The 20,598-nt window shown below is 39.9% G+C and overlaps 1 protein-coding gene across 1 annotated transcript in view; it reads left to right on the top strand.

Moving 5' to 3' along the window:
- LOC139687560 (serine/threonine-protein kinase 32B) overlaps window positions 1-20,598 on the top strand; it is a 538,955-nt gene that overhangs the window by 26,414 nt on the left and 491,943 nt on the right. The window lies entirely within an intron of this gene.

The raw sequence follows: 20,598 nt of genomic DNA, 5'->3' as shown, positions 1-20,598 counted from the left end.
TATAGATAATTGAATACGGTCTGCAAACTTTATTGAGATAGATGTAATGTTAAGCGTTAAATATTTCAGACTCCTGATGCAGTAATTTGGTCTAATCAATGGAACGAAAAATAATATAAATCTTCCGCTTGAACCAATTTGCTTGTAGTTAGTGAAAACGCGAAACACATTCTAATTTGAGAAATATCGAAATAAAAAATAATTCGCTTGGACCCGGGTTTGATTTTTTCACTCGAATGATATTTAGCCGGTGAATTTTCGTGCATTTTAGGTGCATCACAGTGGGGGACTTCGCTAAAGCAACTGTTGTGACTTGATCTGCAATTTCATAGAATATTAAAAAAATATTCATGAAGATAATCGGAGCGTCAAGTTGTCGGTAAACATTGGTAATTTTTCTTTGGAAACGCGATCTACAAAACATCATTTTTTCCCATGCTGAATTTGTGGCAAGATGACTCCGCACATGTTATTCAGCCAGTAGAATACTTATCACAATCGCGGGCGAAAGATAAGCTGCCAAAATTTATCTTACCTTGGTTACGAGGGAGAGTGGGAGGTGGCGACGGGGACGTGAAATCCGGCCTGAGAATTAGCTCCACAGCGGAGTGCGGTTAGTGGGGTATTACAGCAAATTTGACAAGGGAGTAATGCCTATGAGGAGGCCTGATATCCCATACACTCCACGCTGGAATAAAGGACGAGATTTACGATTATTTAATCCTCTTTCCCAAGCATCATCAGCTTTGGAGCCCATTTTTTTTAATCCACCACTCTCTATGTGAATTATATTTCTGTCTGGTATATCGTTGAAAAGTAGGCGAAAATTTTTGGACTTCATACAGCCCACGATAAATTTATTATCTCTAGAATTGCAGTTCGCTTGTTTCCGTCGCATGGGCTGTGACAGCATTTGAAATTTATGTGCTGATTAGTAATGAAATAAATTTAAGCGAAGCGACCTTTTCTTTTGTTAAAATGAATAAGTTACTTTTAAATGTTTTTTGTTTATCGATTGGGAAGTAAAAAAAGATAAGGTCAAGACAAAAGGAGTTCAGTGGTTAGAAATGTCAATCCACGAAATCCTAATGGTGTTTATTCTGTAGAAGAGAATGAAGGAATGCGTAAACAAGTCCATTGTGGCGAAGGTGGTTGGGAATGTTGATCTTGGATGTTGATGTGAGGTATGGGATGAATGTGCTGAACAGGATAGCATAAAAGAAAGGCGGGTAAGGGGGAAGAAGAGAAATTGGAATTGAGAACAATCATTGCTATATTATTTGCTAAAAATAAATATATGCAAGTTTCTCAAAAAATGGAAAATGTATTCGCGGTAAATTGTAGGATTTCATCTAAAGCAAACGTATTTGAATTCCACTTCCTATCGCTCTTATCTTCGGAACTCAAGATACTCCACTAGTTTGACAGCCAAGCTAGTATACTGGAGCAGAATAATATATCTGTGAAAGCTGAATAAAAAATCGTTTCATCAAACGAACTGCGGGGAAATATTCGAATAAATAGAGGTATTTTTTGGCTTTGATAAGACCTTACCTATATTACTCATTCCCCTGAGGCCATGGATGTTATCCATGGCCGGTGATTTCCACATTTTTCAGGAAGCAGGCCATGGCCTTTCTTCGACCGCTTGTAACCCCGATCAGTGAGACCTGATTGGAAAGCTAAAAAGAGATACAGGGATGTGTTGTCCGTTCCATGAAAAATCGTTACGATTGAACAGAAAACGTCTAGCTATGAGATTACGTGCACTCGAACCATCAGATTCCGACGTAAACCATCAAATAAAGACATCGTATGATGTGAAAGTGAATACATTGAAGATTTTATACAAACTGAACTACCAAGCAAATATGAGAAACAAATTTTCGCTTTTCAACATATCTATTGTAACGTACAGCGCGTTTCAGTTCATCGATCCATCTTCAGGTGCAAGACGCATTACAATAGTTGAAACGCGTTGTACGTTGCAATAAATCTGTGGAAAAGTGCAATTTTTTTCTCGTAATGACGAACTTCCAGTACATCTCGCCTTAATCTATTGAATATACCAAGCAAATACAATTTTTTTGCGTGTAAAGAGGATCCAGAGGGAATAATTCCAGCTCCACATAGCATTGTTAGGCGAGAGGGCAATGAAGAAAGTTGGGGAAAATAAATTGACGAACGGGCCGAGGCAAGAAACCATTTTTCCTTCGCCAGATTCATGGACACAACGGTAAAAACCATCAAGTCATTTGTTATAATTCTTAAAATCCGATAAAACACTCGGACTCCCTGAAAAAATAATATTTAATGATAATAGTCACAATTGCTAGTGCACTAGAATGACCTGTCACATGTACTACGTCTTCTGTTAGGGTGAGGTATAGATGTATTTTTTCCCTCCACAACTCTTATTTGAAACTACATGGGAGCTGTTCAAAATACCAATTATCTTCGTTACTCTTCCCAACTTGCCTAAAGTTTTACTGTTGCAGTCTTCAACATAGCGAATCCTCTGACATCTCCTCCACATCCACCTTTTTCACCTTCTTCGACTGTTTACCCAACTTCCTCACTTTCCTTGCCAACTTCTCTGCTCGTCTTCTTATCTATGCAGCTTATCGTCTCCCTGCTCACATCTGAAAAGCTTCTAATTCACGCTCATCCTCTTTCCTCAAGGACTAAGTTTCGAAACTACTACCCAACACCCATCACATTACGAGCTTCACTCGTAGTCTCGTATTAACTTTCCTTTACGTCTTTACATTATTATTGATAAAAATTTCCCATTTTTTATTGATAAAGAGATCTTTCGGTATCTTTCTTATTCGGATTATAGGCTTCACGTTCAATTCAACTAATACGGTGTTTTCTTACGCAAATGTTGCATTCTTTCACCCGAAACATTTTTAAACATAGGATCATACTCAGATGAGGACAGCATGTTTCGAATATTGCAAATTTCAATTTGGTTGGTGTAATATTATTTTAATATGATATTAATTGATGGATTTAATGGCAATTGTGTTTCATTTGTTGATAGCAAGAAATAATGAGCTCTACGGCCTCTTAATTAAATAGGAATGGGGAAAGAAAACTCCCATGGCCGTAATAATTAGTTGCAAAACTCTCGTCAGACCAATTGTTGTGTTGGTTTAACGGGATAGGATGAAATATTTATCCTAAATATTTTTGAAATGCGCTCTTTAGATCAAATATTGGTGTTTCTAATTGAAGTAAACTAATAATAATGCTTAAAATTGGTAGAGTGGTGTAAAATATTAAAGCATGAATGGAACACGGAGAGCGAAAAACATACGCTGGCAAGCTTGAATGCTCGCGTCAAAACGAAATAACGTTTACTACTGTACTTGGCGTACAGTTAAGTTAGGAAACTTCTTCTATTACCGATATATATCGCATATAAAACCGTAATAATCAACCGTGAAGGTTGAATATTTTGGCAAAACACAGAGCTATTCAGTCAACTACCAGGTCACGGATTGGGTTGAATAATTTCCTTTAATTTGAAGTAAAAAAATAATGTATGCAACTGTCTTCAACGGAGGATCACCTTAAATCACCGATAACACTAACTTCTAGTATATCTGAGTTGAGATATGATGATAACTGTGGTGCTTATGACGACAGCGTTACAGTTTAACGTGGAGCACCTTCTGAATTCCTTTAGGCCACAACCATAAATTTTAGGTTCATAATTCACTCCAATTACCTAAGTTCGAGTTTTGATTACTTGTTGCAGATTGTTTCACTTATTTGCTCAGGGTTATTTGCCAATTTGTGTTTACACATGATGTAACCCAAAATGTGCGAACATTTGGCTGGGCCTGAAAAATGCATTGTGCGTGATGTGAATAATTTTACTTTTGCAACTGTTTCATATCTACCACTCTTCGGAGTGAATTTTTTCACTTATTTATATTGCTCGATACAAATCTTGTGCTAATAGTACCGAAAAGTGGTAACAATAAAAATTCGGTTGAAACCTTAAATACGAGGGTCATCCGGAAAGTAGGACCCGTTCGTGCCGCATGAAGTGCTGACGACGCGAGTAGCCGCTGGACGAGGTCAGATAGCTTCAGTGGCTTGTCTGCCTTCTCTGAGCCAAGTTGCGTGACGCTAGCATTGCCTGTGTTGTTTCTGTGATTGTTTACAATGTTTAAAAAAATTGAGAACGCCGCCAGTTGTGAAGTGAGGGCAGTGATTAAATTCCTCAATGCAAGAAACGTTCGCCCATGTGATATTCATCGCCAATTAAAGGAGGTGTATGGAGACAATGTAATGGACGAGTCGTCTGTTCGGCGGTGGTGTCGCAACTTCAACATGGGGAGGGGGAACACACACGACGATGAGCGTTCGGAGAGACCGTCTGTCATTACAGACCAACTGGTGAGCTCAGTTGACGAATTCGTGAGGAACGATCGGCGCGTCACAATTGATGACATCTGTGAGCATTTTCCCAATGTTTCTCGAACAATTGTTCATGAAATTGTTAAACACCATCTGCATTATGCAAAAATTTGTGCAAGATGGGTCCCTCGCAAGCTTACAGATGAGCACAAAACCAAGCGTATGGCTGCAGCACTGACGTTTTTGGGACGTTATTCTGATGAAGGAGACTCTTTCTTGACTCGCATAATTACTGGTGACGAAACATGGGTTTGTTATGCATCACCTGAGAGTAAACGACAGTCAATGGAGTGGCATCATGCTCATTCACCAAACAAACCAAAAAAATTCAAGACAGTTCTGTCCACCAGGAAACTCATGGCAACCATTTTCTGGGATCGACGAGGTGTATTGCTTATTGATTTTATGGCCCGTGGAGACACTATTAATGCCAATGCGTATTGTGAAACATTAAAGAAATTACGGCGGGCAATACAAAATCGGCGGCGAGGTCTATTGTCTACTGGTGTCATTCTCGTTCATGACAATGCCAGGCCTCATGCAGCTGGGATAACACAAAAACTTTTGCAGCAATTCAAATGGGAAACTTTCGACCATCCACCGTATAGCCCGGACTTGGCCCCTTCAGATTTTCATCTCTTTACAAAGCTTAGACTTTTTGGCAGGAAAAAGATTTGACAGCGATGAAGAACTTAAAGAAGGAGTGACCCTGTATCTCAATGAGCTGGCGGCGAAGGACTATGCAGCAGGAATACAGAAACTTGTCACACGTTATGACAAATGCCTTAATTTGCTTGGAGATTATGTTGAGAAGTAGTTTAAAGTATCCTCTTTCAAATAAAATTTTTTATGTTTGTTAATATTTACTTTTGTGTCTTTATTTCACGAACGGGTACTACTTTCCGGATGACCCTCGTAGTTGATAGCCAAAGGCTATGAATTCGATGAACCATCGTTGCTTTTAGCACAAAACCCATTAAAGATCAAGCCTTTTGTTAATAATCAGAATGGTTTAACACAATGCAACACATTCAGGCAGGAGACGGGCTCAGTTTTTGTTAATTAATTAATAAGAGAACATAATATGCCCTTCGATCAAACCTCCATGTTAATTTGTCGCACTAAGCTCGACGTGGCACGAAGCGTTGATCTCATGAAAGAAATGTAACGGGCGAAATTGGCGTGGCTGGGAATAGGGCGATTTCAGACGTCTCTCGTTTAAGGCCTCTTGGACGTTTGCCCCTCTCCGGGAAAACGAGGGTAGCACCCGGTGCAAATAACAAGAGTTCCAACTTATAATTACCAACGCTATCGTAGCTGGGGAATCGAGGCAGTTAGGACTCGGGAAATCAGAAGAACTCACAGTTTTGGTCCTGGGAGAAAAGACGTTTTGCCACGGATTCCTACATAGTTGTTGTACCCATAGTGGCCACGAAACATTTCAATTTGTAAGTGATTTGCAGTCGACAGAGGGTTAATGTACTATCCTTCAAATTTAATATTTTTTATAATGCTGAAGGGGAATTTGCACGCTAAAAATGTTTAATTTTTGGACCAGAATGCTATACGGCTTGGCCTTTAATGGCGGAACTTTGTGAAACATGAACCGGGGAAACATTAAAATTCGTGAAAAAACAGGGTGAGGATGGAAAAAATAACATTTTAATAATCAGCAAGCAATTTTCGGACGCACCCAAACGCTCTGCGGTTTACCTAAAGGGGGCACGTTGCTTGCAGAATTTGTGGATCCTGCACGGAAACTGCGTGGAAACTGCGTGGAAACGTTAGAATCCGTGATAAAACAGGGTGATGACGGAAAACATAAAATTTTGATAATCAGCGCTCATAGACAAAATTAATGTCTCAGTTGGCGGCTTTCTAATGTTTAATTAAAAATTGCCAATTTTTAATGAATCATGAATCAATTTGAATGAATACTCCACCGTATCACGCCTGAAACTTCTCTTTTTATATGGCTTTATAATGGTTAATGCTTTATACACTTTGCTTTTGACTGATATTGGAAGATCCGGGTTCAAACTCCGATCACTTTAACTCACTCAATTAACTATCAGGGGCAGTTTTAGGACTCTTATTTCGATCGACGGTTGAGGCTCTAACGGGGTGACTCTAATAGGTCACAGGTTCGAGTTTTCGAGTCGAGTACCTGTTTTGCATTTGTGCTGTGTTGTCATGTAATTGAATTTTCATTTTACTTTGCTATACTATCACGTAATTGTGTTTTCAACTTTGCTTGATTGAGTTTACGTAGGGAGTGTAAATAGATTTCAGCCTTAGTTACATCGACAGCAAGATTATATAACGAACCGTCCAACCTGACTCACTGATGGCCTGACAAATGCATCATCCATGCCGAAAGAGTGGGATTCAAACCCACGACCTTACGGTTTGTAGGTCCTCACGTTACCAAACCGAGTACCGCGACCCGCTTTTAAACGCGATATGGTTCCTTTCGCTGGTACACCATTAAAACACATTCACCCCTTCTAGAACGTTGAATAATGTTAAATTACAGTATATCATCAGCGGATGGGTAATAAAACAAATATGCCTTAACAAAGGTTCACCGAACATCAAAATTTGACATTATTACTGAAGAGAAATCTGGGGATAACATTTTACAATTTTCTTATCTATGATTCTATAATGCTCTTCATGGGTGATTGAATAAATGGTGATCTATCAGTCGGCTCTATTACCGTTGAGCTTGACGGATTCAATTGATTTTATTTTTTGGTCCTTGTCATGCCGTAAAGTTTCAACAAGCGGAACTGAAGTCCATTTTCTGAGTTGGTAGTAGTAGTAGTTTTGAGGGGAGGCGACCGACAGCTGAGGTCATTTGCGCCATAGGGGATGGATAGGAAAGGATGAAGGGTGGAGAGAAACCCGGCGTCGGCATTAGCCTACTCTTTACGAAAGGCGCCAAGGGGTCCGCAGTTTAACGTCCCATCCGACGGACGGCGTACTCACTCAAAGTGCCCTCCACAAAGCACCTCAAGGAGGGATCGAGATACCTCTGAAAAATATTCAACACCGCCGGGATTTGAACCCGGGCCCTCTGGGCGGGAAGCCAGTGCGCTAGCCCCCGCACCATCTCGATCCCCCTGAGTTGGTACAACATACCTTAGTGCGCAAGCATTTTAAATTCTTAAATGAAAGCAACTGATGTGGACTATGTCTGTTTTGCCGTCAAATGAAGTTGACTGAACCTTAATGAAGATGTGGTCCCGAGCGTAAGATTTAAGATGATTTAATGCTCTCTTCGTGAATGTGCGGATCGAAAACTCAATTCGGCTCCTCAGGGGATCACAAAAAGTACTAGCATTCCGCCACGTGGGGTTCCGCGTAATCCAGCGCCGTCATGAGCGCGCTAGGGCTCCGACATTCGCGGCTGCGGACTTTTGTGTCAGGGATGGTGAGGCCTGGAATTATTCGCCGTCGCCAGTGGTGGTTCTGCAATGAATACGCAAAAGAGTCTGTCGCGGGGACAACAACGACCGTGTCCCCCTCCACCCCCCCTTGCCTTCAGAAGGACCCAATTAGCTGCCCTGAAAGAGACGCACGGGACCATAATTCACGCGCTCGAAAAGAATGGCTGCCACCATAAAAGGGGATACGGGTTATCCAGTTGGAATAGGAGCGTGGGGTTCGAGGATTTATGAGGTCTCTGTGTATGCGTCCCTCTCCCTCCTCCCGCCCTCGCTCTCCGCTGCCCGAGGAGAAGAAGTTCACTGAGCTGGTTTCACTCCTGTCGTATCCGTCCCGAAGGAGCGGAGGAGGCCGAAACGTATTTTCTGAAACAAATCTGCAGCATGTGAAAGATAAGTTTAGTACACGGGGACGGCCATTATTTCGAGAGTTCTTGATGGAGGTTCTGAAAAACCAGCACGATTAGAGAAAAGTATTACCACGGAGAATTATTTAAATGGCTGGACATGCTGCAGTGACGAGCCAGAATGTTAGTTTCACAAACAGGCGAAAATGAGGCTTAAATAATAATAAGAGATTTGGGTTAACAACATTTTTTGGCATATTTTGGAAGAACATTAAAATGGATTTAAATCCTTAGCCATGGTTCATGACGGAAGGAATAAAAGTCCATAGAGATTATTTGGAAAATATTCTGTAAAATGAATATTTTTAAGAGAAAGGGTGTATAGCTTAAAGAAATAACAACATCGAAAAAATTATTATTATATTCACCTTTTAAATTATTTCATAGATCAATTAATTAAAATGTAAAATGGACTGATAATCCATTTTTAGACAGTAGCCGTCAAAATTTATTTGATAATTGATAAAAAATAAAAAAAAACTGAATTTTATTTGGCTAGTGTTGTATTAAGAATTTGGGCAAAAATAAGTTTTCATACTATTATTCTATTTATGGCTTTCAACTTGGCTTTTCCTTAACCTTAGCATTATTTATAGACTATTTCCACTTTTTCACACTATATCCATATAAGATAGACTTGGTGTCGTTCTCGTGAACTACTACGTTATATCCATAAGGTGTTTTCCGCCAAGCAAACGATTCTACCAACTGCTTCGGAAATACAGAGAAATGTTAATGACCTTTGGTAGCTGTGATTCGCGATATGGTAAATAGAACTAAATACGACAGTTCCGCTGCAGGTTCTGATATTCGTCGCCAGAAGACCAGTTAATATGCCATTATTCAAATTGATGACGTGGATGCTGACTGTATACGTTAGTTCGTGCGTCGGTTCTCAGCCTCCGCACCACTCAGATTGAATGTAGATCATTCGGTCAATGGCGACGCTAATTTTACCTCAGTCCACCCACAAGCTACGGGCGCCATGATTTCCTTTTGTATTGAGTTCAGTAATACCAATGCCCAGGTGCCTTTTTGAACCATTACCTCTTCCTGAATCACTCAAGGATAACCTTATTTTAATTTAAAAGCCCCCTATGCTAGCCAATACAGTTAGCTTCATAGCTGACTATTTCGAGGATCACCAGACGAATGGTTAATTTGTCGAAAAACATCCTCTTAAGTGTTTTCTACGAGGGTGAGGTGAACATTTTTCTGTCTGACACAGAGATAGAGTTTCAATCAACGAAAGTGTTATGATTTCTGCCGAGATGCACGTGTCATTAGTTCGTAAGACAAGTTTCAACTTGTTTTATCAAGTAGTTTGCTTACACGTATTTTTTCCGTAGACGTATTTCGTGTTTTTCGTGAAGGTAGAAAAATTGAATTTCGTGCGGTCGTAAAATTCTTCCTTTTGGATGATTAACCCCTAAGGAAATTCATCCGAAGTTGACAAAAGTATACGGGGACTCTACTTCTTCAATGTCAATCGTTAAAAAGTGAGCAGCTGAATTTAAGCGTGGTCTCAGTTCGATCATAGATGACCCACGAGAAGGACGGTCAAAACCCTCAACTACAACAGAAACCAATGAAATGGTGCCCGATATCATTTTGGACGATAGGTGAGTGAGTGGTGAGTGAGATATCAAAGGCCATGGGGGATATTGGAAGAAAGGTTGCGAAACATCTTGCACAAACAATTAGGGTTGCGAAAGCGCCGCGCAAGGTGAGTGCCATATTTGCTGAATGGCGATCGAAAGAAAATGCGAAAACAATTTTTGCAGCAATGTTTGGACCGATTCAAGAGGGAACCGACCAATTTTGTGCGGCTATTTTTCACCATGGATAAGACATGTGTCCACCACTATAAGCCAGAAACGAAACAGCAGTGTGAAGTAGTGGGTGGAAGCCGGTGGTCCAGCGCCAAAGAAAGAGAAGTCGATCGCATCTGCTGGAAAGGCTATGGCCAGTGTGTTTTGGGATGCGAAATGGATCCTGTAAATTGATTACCATTAAATAGGTATAATAATCACAGGAGAATATTAATCCAACCCTATCGACCAGCTGGATTAAAAAAATCGCGAGAAGAGGCCTGGGTTAAAGAAGAAAAAAAATATCATCTTTCACCAAGACAACACACCTGCTCACAAAGGTGCGTTGGCGATGGGAAAACTACGGGATTTGGGGTAAGAATATCTCGGCAATCTCCAGACTTCCATCTGCTCCCAAACTTGAAGAAATTTGTTTCTGGGAAGCGCTTCGCGTCCAACGAAGAAGTTGAGAGAGATGGATATTTTCACAGCCTTCCACGCTCTCACTCCCGGAAAGGAATACTGATGTTGGAGAAGCGTTGAATCAAGTGTGTCGAAGTCAAGGGAAATTATGTAGAAAGATAAAATAATTTTTTAACTAATAATCGCAGTCTTTCATTGCCAGGCCGAGAACTTTTCATTTTACCCTCGTATATCAAGTTTTAATGAAAATGTTTAAAATGTTAGGCACATTTTTTATAAAACTTATCTACAATATATGTTTGAATATATTTTGCTGTAAAATGCTTAATTTAACAAATTATATGTTGATTCAGAATCTGAATTACCACTGCCATCACATTACTGCGGCACGGCAAGTACTAGCATGATGGTGACGTAAGCATTATTTCATAGCAGCCTGATTTTTTATAGCTGAAATGAGGTCGGGTGAATCCCCTCGTTAATACCAATAAATGTGTTTCTTTGGCTGCTGAAAAGCCCGTATTTTCAGAATAGTGCGCAATACGTGACCTACAAATTACAGGGTTATAAACATATGTAATTATGAATAAGTATAGAACAAAGAAATGCTCAAGCAATTTATCCAAAAGTGGATAACAGAAAATATCGTTATTTTTGTCGGATTTCCGAATAATTTAAAAACATTGACCAATATAAGCTACTTTCAAGTTTTAATATTAAAGTTTACATTGAATCATTCCTGCACTATTAATAATTTGATAAAAAATACACTGTACCATATTCTGAACGCACTCGATTAGATTATTTATCTGGGTGATCCTTTGATTCATATTCTAATCGAAAATAAGTCACTGGTATTGTGCTAGACGATGTTATCAATCCATTTAAGGACATTCAAGGTAATACCTCAGTTTACTTTTGATTTTTCAATAAATAGTCAATATTTGAATACGCCTTCCTTACCAGGTGTAATCAACAATTGAAAGAAGGTTCATTATTCACACTGGAGGAACTTTAAATTTAAGAACCCGTGAGGCACCCTGGCAAAATTTATTCCATGATCGTTTGACGGTCACGAGATAATTCACCAGTCCGCCGCCAAAACTAATTTCATTTATACCTTGCCCTTCCTAATTAAACGAGAAATGCGCAAAAAATGGCGTCTCTATAAACCGGGGGAAATTAACGAAGAGGCAGAAGTAGTGCCATCGTCATTTGCGTTCCAGCCGCCCAGTAGAATTAATTAAAGAGATCGTTTATCATGTTAAAGTGGGTAAAACATCGCGTAACCCATAGCTCATTGAGGAGTGTGGGTTGGAGGGACGCGGCAGCCGGCGAGAAATACTTCTCCCTCCGAATTAGACCGTAAGAGGTCACCCGCATAAGCCAGAGTATTTTCCCACATGCATTCGTGAGTCGGGGAGACGGGAACATTTCGACGCGTCGCTAAGTAGAACACTTTCCTTCGCATTCCGTCTTAGCCAAATGGGAACTCGGTACCCCCGGGCCCACCCACGAAATTCTGTGGTATGTACGTTATTTTTGGAGGAGGAATTGGGGTGGAAACGGATGCAAGAGATGCAAAGTGGTAAAGGCTAACAACTTTGGAAAATTCATTTGCTTTGGGGGCGTGAATTACTTTGAAAAATTTTAATCCACTTCATTATTACTCTGCACGAACCACTTGCGGTCACGAATTTAAATAATTCAATGGCGTGCATCCCTTGCAGTGTTCAGGTCATAGTGGCAGGTTAATCCGGTGCCCAAGAAAAATTGTCACTTTGGGTTAAGTTTTTCTTTTATTTTATTTTTTTTAAATAGAATTATTTTGTATGAGGGAGTCATGAATGATCTTCCTGGGTAAGAGGCATGGCTTAGTGGCGTGAACTTCCATAATTCGAATGCACTTGTATTGTTAAAGGGCGATGTGGTCGAGGAAGAGATAGCTCGGCATGACAAATGTGTGGGTTCGCAAGATATGATGTAGCTCTGTGTGTGTGTGTGTGTGTGTGTGTATGTGTGTGTGTGTGTATATATATGTATATATATATCTGCTTCATTCCGTCTTCCCCACCTCTCCTGTGTGCGTCCTTTATGTGTTTTCCTATCCCTTTTCCTTATATCTGTTTCTATATAAATGAGTTTTTGTTCGCCGTTTGGCGGGATTTCGTGTTTGAATGTGTATTAGGCGAATGTGGATCGTCTCTTCTTCTGCTTTACTTAGCTATTACATCTTTCACAAATGTATATTATGATTTTTGGTGGCTTAGTAGAAGCTTTTGAAATTGTAAGTAGCTGTTACCAAAGTACATGCATGGTGTCAATTATTAATTTATAAGTTAACTTTAAGAGCGCATACTTTTTCGGGGAACTGCCGCTGCAAAATCCCGATGATGTCATTAATTTCTGTAAGAGATAACCTTAAAAGTGCATCAGTCCCTTTTTTGCTGAGCTGGCACACTGAAGCAACCGCTAGGGTGTGTGGCAGGGGATGAATACACGCCAGGTATGCAACATCAAATTTTAATATTTTATTAACTTTTAGCCTGCATATAGTTTTGTAAAATAGTTCAAATAATGTAGGTAATTATGAGGATAAAAAAGAAACTTTACACTTCCACTATAAAGATTTGATATTTTACGACCATGGTTTCGATGCTGCGCATCATCATCAGGTAACAAACATCAACATTTTTTCAACTTATATAGTCTGGTACCAAGAGGGGAGTAAGGGAGAGGAGAGGGGGTAAGGTAGGGGGAGTAAGGGAGAGGGGGTAAGTTGAGTTTAGGTGCAGCAACCTATTAGTGGTCTAGGGGAGGGAGAGGGTATGTATTGGAAGGTAACTGGCTCATATTCGTGAAAGTTAATTATAATTAAATGATCATTAAATGTAGAACACCATGTAACACTCCACCGTTCTTAGAAATAGCGGCGGAAAAAAAACAAACACATTGTGTTTTATATTTAATTTGTCTACAATGGTTTGACCTTTATTAAGGGACGGTCGATGATCATCACTGCCTTGGTGGGGGTGGGGTTGGTACGGAAAGATATTGGAGTCTTCTAAGAATTTTAGGAGGAGGAACGGGAGAGGTATAATGTTTCATCGACCACCTCAAACCTGTCTGACTGAAGGCATTGCCAAATTTCCAACTCCTCCAAAGCATTCAACATGCGTCCTTTCATTTCAGTGTGAAGAATGTCTGCTGCGAAGTTACTGGTGTGATGTTTAACTAAGAGGTGTTTGGCGAATTAGGATTTGTTGTCTTTCTTTGTGAAGCGCGAACGGTGTTCTTTAATCCTAATATCGAATGTCCTCCCTGTCTGTCTAATATAGATGGATTTGCAGTCCGCACAATTGAGTTTACAAAACCCCGCATTTTTGCATTATGTCAAATTTTTCTTTGGGTGAACTTATAATGTTTTTAAAAGTATGTTTGTTGTAAAAAGCTGTCTTGATTTTGTTTTTGGAGAGTATTTGTGATATACTGAGTAAAATGTGGCCAAGAAATGGAATTCTTCGCCATCGGTGCTCGTCAAGTTTAGATGTGTGGTATATAGATTTCTGGGCTATCTGTGTTTGTTTTCTGTTGTACATGTTGTCAACCATTTTTTCCCTGTAACCAATATTGATTGCAATTTGTTTAATAATTCAGAGTTCCTCTTGTTTGTTGTAGTGACATTGATATATTGCATACCCTGTGTAACATGGCGTGAAAGGCTGCACGTTTTTGTGAATGGTGATGCTTGGATGTGGAGTGGATTATTTGGTCGGAGTAACACTTTTTTTCTGTTTATGGAAAAGTCAAACCTTTGATTAATTATTTTCACAGTCAAATCCAAGAAATTCAAGGCACCGTCTGTTTCCAACTCACTTGTTAATTGTGTACATACATCTGAAGAGTTTAACAGAGTCGAAAAATTGTCTGATTGTCTTTCGGACCCAGTCAAAACACAGAAGATATCGTCAACATATCGGAACCAACTTCGCAACTTTTTAAATAATTGAATGTACTATTTATATGAGAAAATCGTAGATTTATGTACAGGAACGCATTATTCTGGCATTCAGATACACAGGTGAAATTCAGGTGAATTCCTGTAACTTTTATGAATAAAATAAGGGCAACGGAAGGTTCGGAAACCGAAATTTTGCTGAATTCCTTAATAATACTTGATTGAATATATGTAGTATTTGATATGATAGAATTGCATCCATAAAACCGAATGAGTGCATCAAATTATCATATCGAAAGTCTTCCCGTAATTGGTGTAACTGTGTCAATAGTATTAAAACAGTTGCCCAGCCCTTAGTAGCGTCCGTAATCGGATAACCTTGAAAATGACCACCTTCATAATCCAGGTAAAACCTACGAGTATCGTAAACCTCGTAGTATCGAATTATTGCCCATTTTTCGTTGAAATTGAACTGAGCGTTGGTTCATACAACATCACTCTGGTACTTCCACCCACTGACTTGAATTGAGAACATTTAGGCCATGCTAATAGTCCAGCTAATTAAAATAAAGGAAGACCCGTTGTTTTAAAAACATAGTTTGAAATTTTAAATGCGATTAAATCCAGAATATGAGAAGCTTCCTTCATTTCGTTCAACATGCATAACCTATTCCAACCCCGTCATCGCTAGCATAACATTCTCTGCTCAATTACAGCCGTCAGCATACCATTGCAAATCAAAACGCTCCGTATCCATATTTCCTGCCTACTTTGCAATTATTCCAGCCATCCCCTCAATTCCCCCACAATGCTTAGCACTCGCTCGTTTGTTGAAACGTCTTATAAAAGGAGACGAGAAGAAATATTTTAAAATCAAAAGCGACCAAAGTTCAAGATACTGGATTTTTTTCCACTCATTTCTTTGTGAGAATAATTTTTAGGAGCACACAGCTATCGACAAACTACCATTTTGGTATCATAAGTTATGCGCTAACGCCTGATGAGTGACTACAGTCACGCCACCCCACTGGACGATTGTTTGCTCGTTTGACATTGCTGAGGATGTAGCATCCCTTCAGAAAAAGTGGAGTGCGTGTTGTGGAGCGGTCTACGCAATCCCTTTCGCGGATCCTACCGCATCCAACACGTCGGGCCGCGCCGATCTTCGCCGCTCTCCATCTTTGTCTCTCGCTTTCCATTCCTCTCTGTGGCCGTCCCGACTCTCTTCTTTTCTCCCTCCCTCTCTCCTTTCAGCCCTCTCTCTCTTCTTCCCTCTTTCCCTCGCGCGCACATACCCTCCTCAGCTAACAGCCCCCCCCCTGTCGCGCTTCACACTCCTTTGTGTCCGGCACTGATTTTCTCGATCCGATTTCTGGCTCCCGACAAAAAGGTACGGTAAAGGCCTCCCTTTCCCGTTCGCCACCCCCCCACCCTAGGCCCCCCGTCAGTCCCTTTCCCTTCACGCCATCCCACAGCCGATCCCGAAGCCCTCATACTCCTGATGGAACCCCCCCACGTCAGAGGGTCCTCGCCCCCATCCACCTCTCCGACCTCCTTGCCTTCCTGTCTCTCTGCTCCCCTCCCTTCGTATCCCTCACGATCGTCCCGAACTTTCATCCCGATCCATCCAATTGCATTCCTTCCAGGCCTTAAATTATTAGATTGAACCATCAGGCGGGGGGGGGGGACTCCGGAGAGGATACTCCCAGGGATGCTCCTAGCCTCTTGCTCTTCTATCCATTACCTCCGGCTACTACCCCTCATTCCGCCCTCCCACACCTCCCATCTTATTCCCTCCCTCCCGGTTCAAGTTACCCTTAGCCCGTGGACCGTCGTCCTCCCCTCTGTTTCGGGAGGAGGAGGAGTTGGAGTGGTTCCCTCATAATTACGGCTACCTCCATCCCGATCTCCCGTTCCGTTCTGCTTCGTACCCACCTCAGAACATACCACCATCGCATCCATGCATATTCATCTTGTTATAGTCCGTAACAGATGTCTCGCTGCTTCTCGCGCGTTCATCCGTCAATCTTTCCCCGCTCTTGTCACTAGTCCTCCCCGCTTGCAAAGCAATCACGGCGTTCTTTCTTTTCCTCGCCCTCCTCCTACCTCCACCCTCGCCAAGCACACCTTTCTCATTAGTCTGCCGTCCTACCCCTTGCTTCCTCCACCTGATCAACTCCGACCTCCGACCCTTCTTCTCTTTTCTGTATTTCCCCGTCTCGCTCGCTATCCTCTGAGAAATCACAACGGGCCGCTGAAGGCGAGCAAGACGGATTGTGCAAAACGCGATTGGTACCTACCTTTAAAAGATTGCCCGTAGCTTGGGCGCCTCGTGAGGAAATGAGAATATTTCAATATTGCAAAAAACATCACCTTAAGCAAGCTACAAATCATGAAATGTCTGTTTCCACATGACGTGGAATTTCCAACGTTATTTTGATCGAAATATTTTTCTTCCACCTGATAGTTATGAAATATGTAATTTTGGTTTGGGCTTGGGTCGTGCCTTTTTACGTGAGTACTTTTCTCATATTCTTCTGAAAATCAAAATTTCCTGATTTAGGGAGAAAATTCTGTTTTTCAACGTATTTCTTGATTTCTAGAAGTCTTTATGTCCATCACTGTCGAAATATCAAGTAGTCTCAATCAAATGAGAGAGAGAGAGGGTGTGTTCGAACCAGGTTTTCGTTAGACTCCAATTTTCAATTCTCCATGGTTTATCAAAAATAAAAAATATGGCCGACCACTCTTTCACAGGAAAAAAATCATTAACTGTTTATGACGCGCGGTTCAAGTTAAATATCCTCGGGTAAAAGATTGAGATCTTTAGTCTAAAGATGACCCTCTAATGTGACATGCGACATGTTTTTTAAAACCTTGTTTTGTGGAAAATACCTAGTTACCACATAAATTGTTTTTGAAAATTAATTTCTTCCTCCAAATCAGTTCAAAAACTGTGAATCTTATCCATATGGTTTGGAAAGTAATTTCATTGCTATGAAGAATTTTGGTGTGATAACGCTGCTCTGACCGAATTGGATCTAGCAATGGGCACGGAGCTTCACTCAAGCTATGCGATTTTTTGAGTAACATATCTTCCTGGGAAACCAGACGTGTCACATGGAAAGGAACTGGCCCCCCTAACCTGATATGTTTTACACACCGTTGTGCTTAGTACTGAGTGAACCTGCCCTCACCTCCCAAACCAACCTTTGGGATGATAATTGTAATCTATCAATTTTATCTAAACTTTTTAAATTAAGTTTATCAATAAAGGTATATAAATACTTCACCCTGAAATAAACGTGATTGTTATTACATAAAGGTCATAAAATAAAACAAATTGGTGAACTATACTAAATGTTTGACAGGTGGGCAATGATTGGTCGAATTATGCTGACTGTCTTAGGTACTCTGCAATGAATGAGGGAATATTGAGATACTTTTTCCATTCTATAGCAGCTTTCATTGGTTGAAGTTGGAACAAACTCAGAGGTTGCCTCGACCTTCGGCCGCTTTATATCGTAGAAATTGAATTCATCAAACAACGAAAGGCGTGATCAACTAGCAAAAGGCATCCAATAAGTTTTTAGGGATGCTTTTCCTTATTGTTCTGTTATTCCATATGTTCATCTCTTCTAGGCTTCATTTTTCCACTACTGATAACGCAAATCTCTCAAAGCCGTAAGTTCTATATATAAGCATTAATGAACAAGTTCATTATTTTTGAGGAGTAATATTTTCAATCGTGGTTGCTTGTTATGAAAGCTGCCTTTACCATTCAAACGCTTCTATTGCTAGATCGCTTTATCCTTGCTAATTATCTTGCTATCTAAGTAGAAAAATCTTAACCTACTCCCTTGCGTCATTCCCAAGTCTTAGTTGAAGATTATTGTTCTTGATTTTATTCTCTTTTACCTAGGGACTGAATTTGTTCATACACTTATCCATACACTCGGATTATTTTTTCGGGAATTTAGACTTTTCTGGAAGTATATCTGTGTTTTCTGAAATTTACAAGTGACTTATCCTTTCTTGATGTATTCGTTCGCCAAATTTTATCTTTCTTTTGTACTTGGAATCGTCTCCTCAGATTCAAGATCAGGAGGGATAATGAGAAACCCTGTTTTACGCCTTTTGTATTTATTTACTGCCCTTGTTTCACTATTTAGGGGCTGTCGTTTGCCCGCTTTAAAGAACATGAGTTAATCTTCTGTCTTCCTTATTAATTCCAATTTCTTTCAGGTTGCGTGTCGTCATATTCCAGTGTACGTGGTAAATAGTTTTACCTAGATTCGTATTTCGATTGACCTTTATATTGGTCTTCTATATCCTTTTCTTCAAGATGAGACTGTGAGAAAGAAACATTTTTCTATTTCTTTATTTATTCAGACTAGAAATCCGTCATCAATTTAGTGATTTTACGCATTCAAATCAATTTGCTTATTCTCGTCACAATGTTCGATTCGTAGGTCGTCAAAAATGCTTCAAATTTATCTATCTTTATCATTTTTGGTTCAGAAATGATTAAAATTTAAATCCAATTGCATTTCTCCTCCGAACTCTCTCTCTCTATGTGTGTGTATATATATATATATATATATATATATATATATATATATATATATATATATATATATATATATATATATATATATATAATGGGCTGACACAATATAACACAAATAGAAAAGAATAGCAACATTTAAAAGAACACTCACACGGTAAATTGTTCGAGCTTTCGGCCCTCTCAGAGGCCTTCAGAATTGCAGGAGTACCGGTGATTATTCATTCGAATGGATAAGGGGGTAATGCATTTGCCTATGTAAAAGGAAGTGCAATGTTTGCATGACAAAAGGTAAATGATGTTTTTTGAGAGGCAATTAGCGTGGGAACGAGGTGAGGGGGCAATGAGGGGATGTAGGGAGAGGGGAGTAGGCCTAATAAGAAGACAGGTTTTACATCGGGGGCGGTTGCAAGTTAAGTCAAGTTACATGACAATGACGCGACCTCATCCTTACTACCCCAATGCCCATCTATCTCATACAGACGACCCGCCAATCTCAAAAACCTTCTGAGATCCACCAACCCTTTGGCGCCCCCCCGGGAAAAATTTCCTAATATTTCCCCCACTGGAATTGGGCCCCTCCGGTCAGCAGTCCAACGCTCTACCCCGTGGGCTACCGCGACCCATACACACACACAAACATATATATATATATATATATATATATATATATATATATATATATATATATATATATATATATATATATATATATATATCTGTGTGTGTGTGTGTGTGTGTGTGTGTGTGTGTGTGTGGGTCGCGGTAGTCCAGGGGGTAGAGCGTCGGACTATATATATATTCTGATAACGACGACTGTGCTGTCGAAACATCTAAACTAAATATGGGAGTGCCTTTTTCTGCATTTCTGTTTTTAAATATTTTAATCAAAGTTTCCATGTATTTCTATTGTCACTGAAAAGCGTTCTTTTTTCAGCTCTACGAGAAAATAGTTAATTTGGCATCTTAGGAGATACCTCCCATCTACTGTATGTTGTTTGAAGTGCTTGTTTTTGGTACCTATATTATTCAAAAAAATCCAAAGTTTTCTTTTTCCTGTTTTCCTTTCTCCGTTATTCTCCAGATGTTTTACCTTCTGGCATTCCCCGGCGATTTTCTTCCGGTTTTTTCTCCACGTTTGTTGTTAATTTGGTGAAATCATTGTACTATAAATTATCTAGTTCCTCATTAATCTAGCAAGTTGTCGACGTATGCATTTGCATTACTACAAAATATGAAAATATTGGTGCTACATCCACCACGATGGTTCTATTCATTGTGTTCCAGGAAGCTGCTAACTTTTATCGCGGTACTCTTCCGTAAAATGTTTGTATTCTATAAGTATGTGCATGAATGCTTTAAACCTGCACAAAATCTTCTTGTTGGGGCTATTTTATTTTACTTACACCTAAGATCTCTGATTTAATTATCTTTTTAATTAGCTAGCCTCCTATGTACCCTCATATCGTATATCTCGTATATCGTATACCGTGTATCTCGTAGTAATAATCGTTTACAGAGTGGTTTATTTGACTGATTTGTTCTCTTC

The sequence above is a fragment of the Hetaerina americana genome, unplaced genomic scaffold (genome assembly GCF_022747635.1).
Source record: "Hetaerina americana unplaced genomic scaffold, ioHetAmer1.1.p SCAF_2, whole genome shotgun sequence".
In the NCBI taxonomy this organism is placed as follows: Eukaryota; Metazoa; Arthropoda; class Insecta; order Odonata; family Calopterygidae; genus Hetaerina; species Hetaerina americana.
This window is presented reverse-complemented; position numbering and strand designations above follow the sequence as displayed.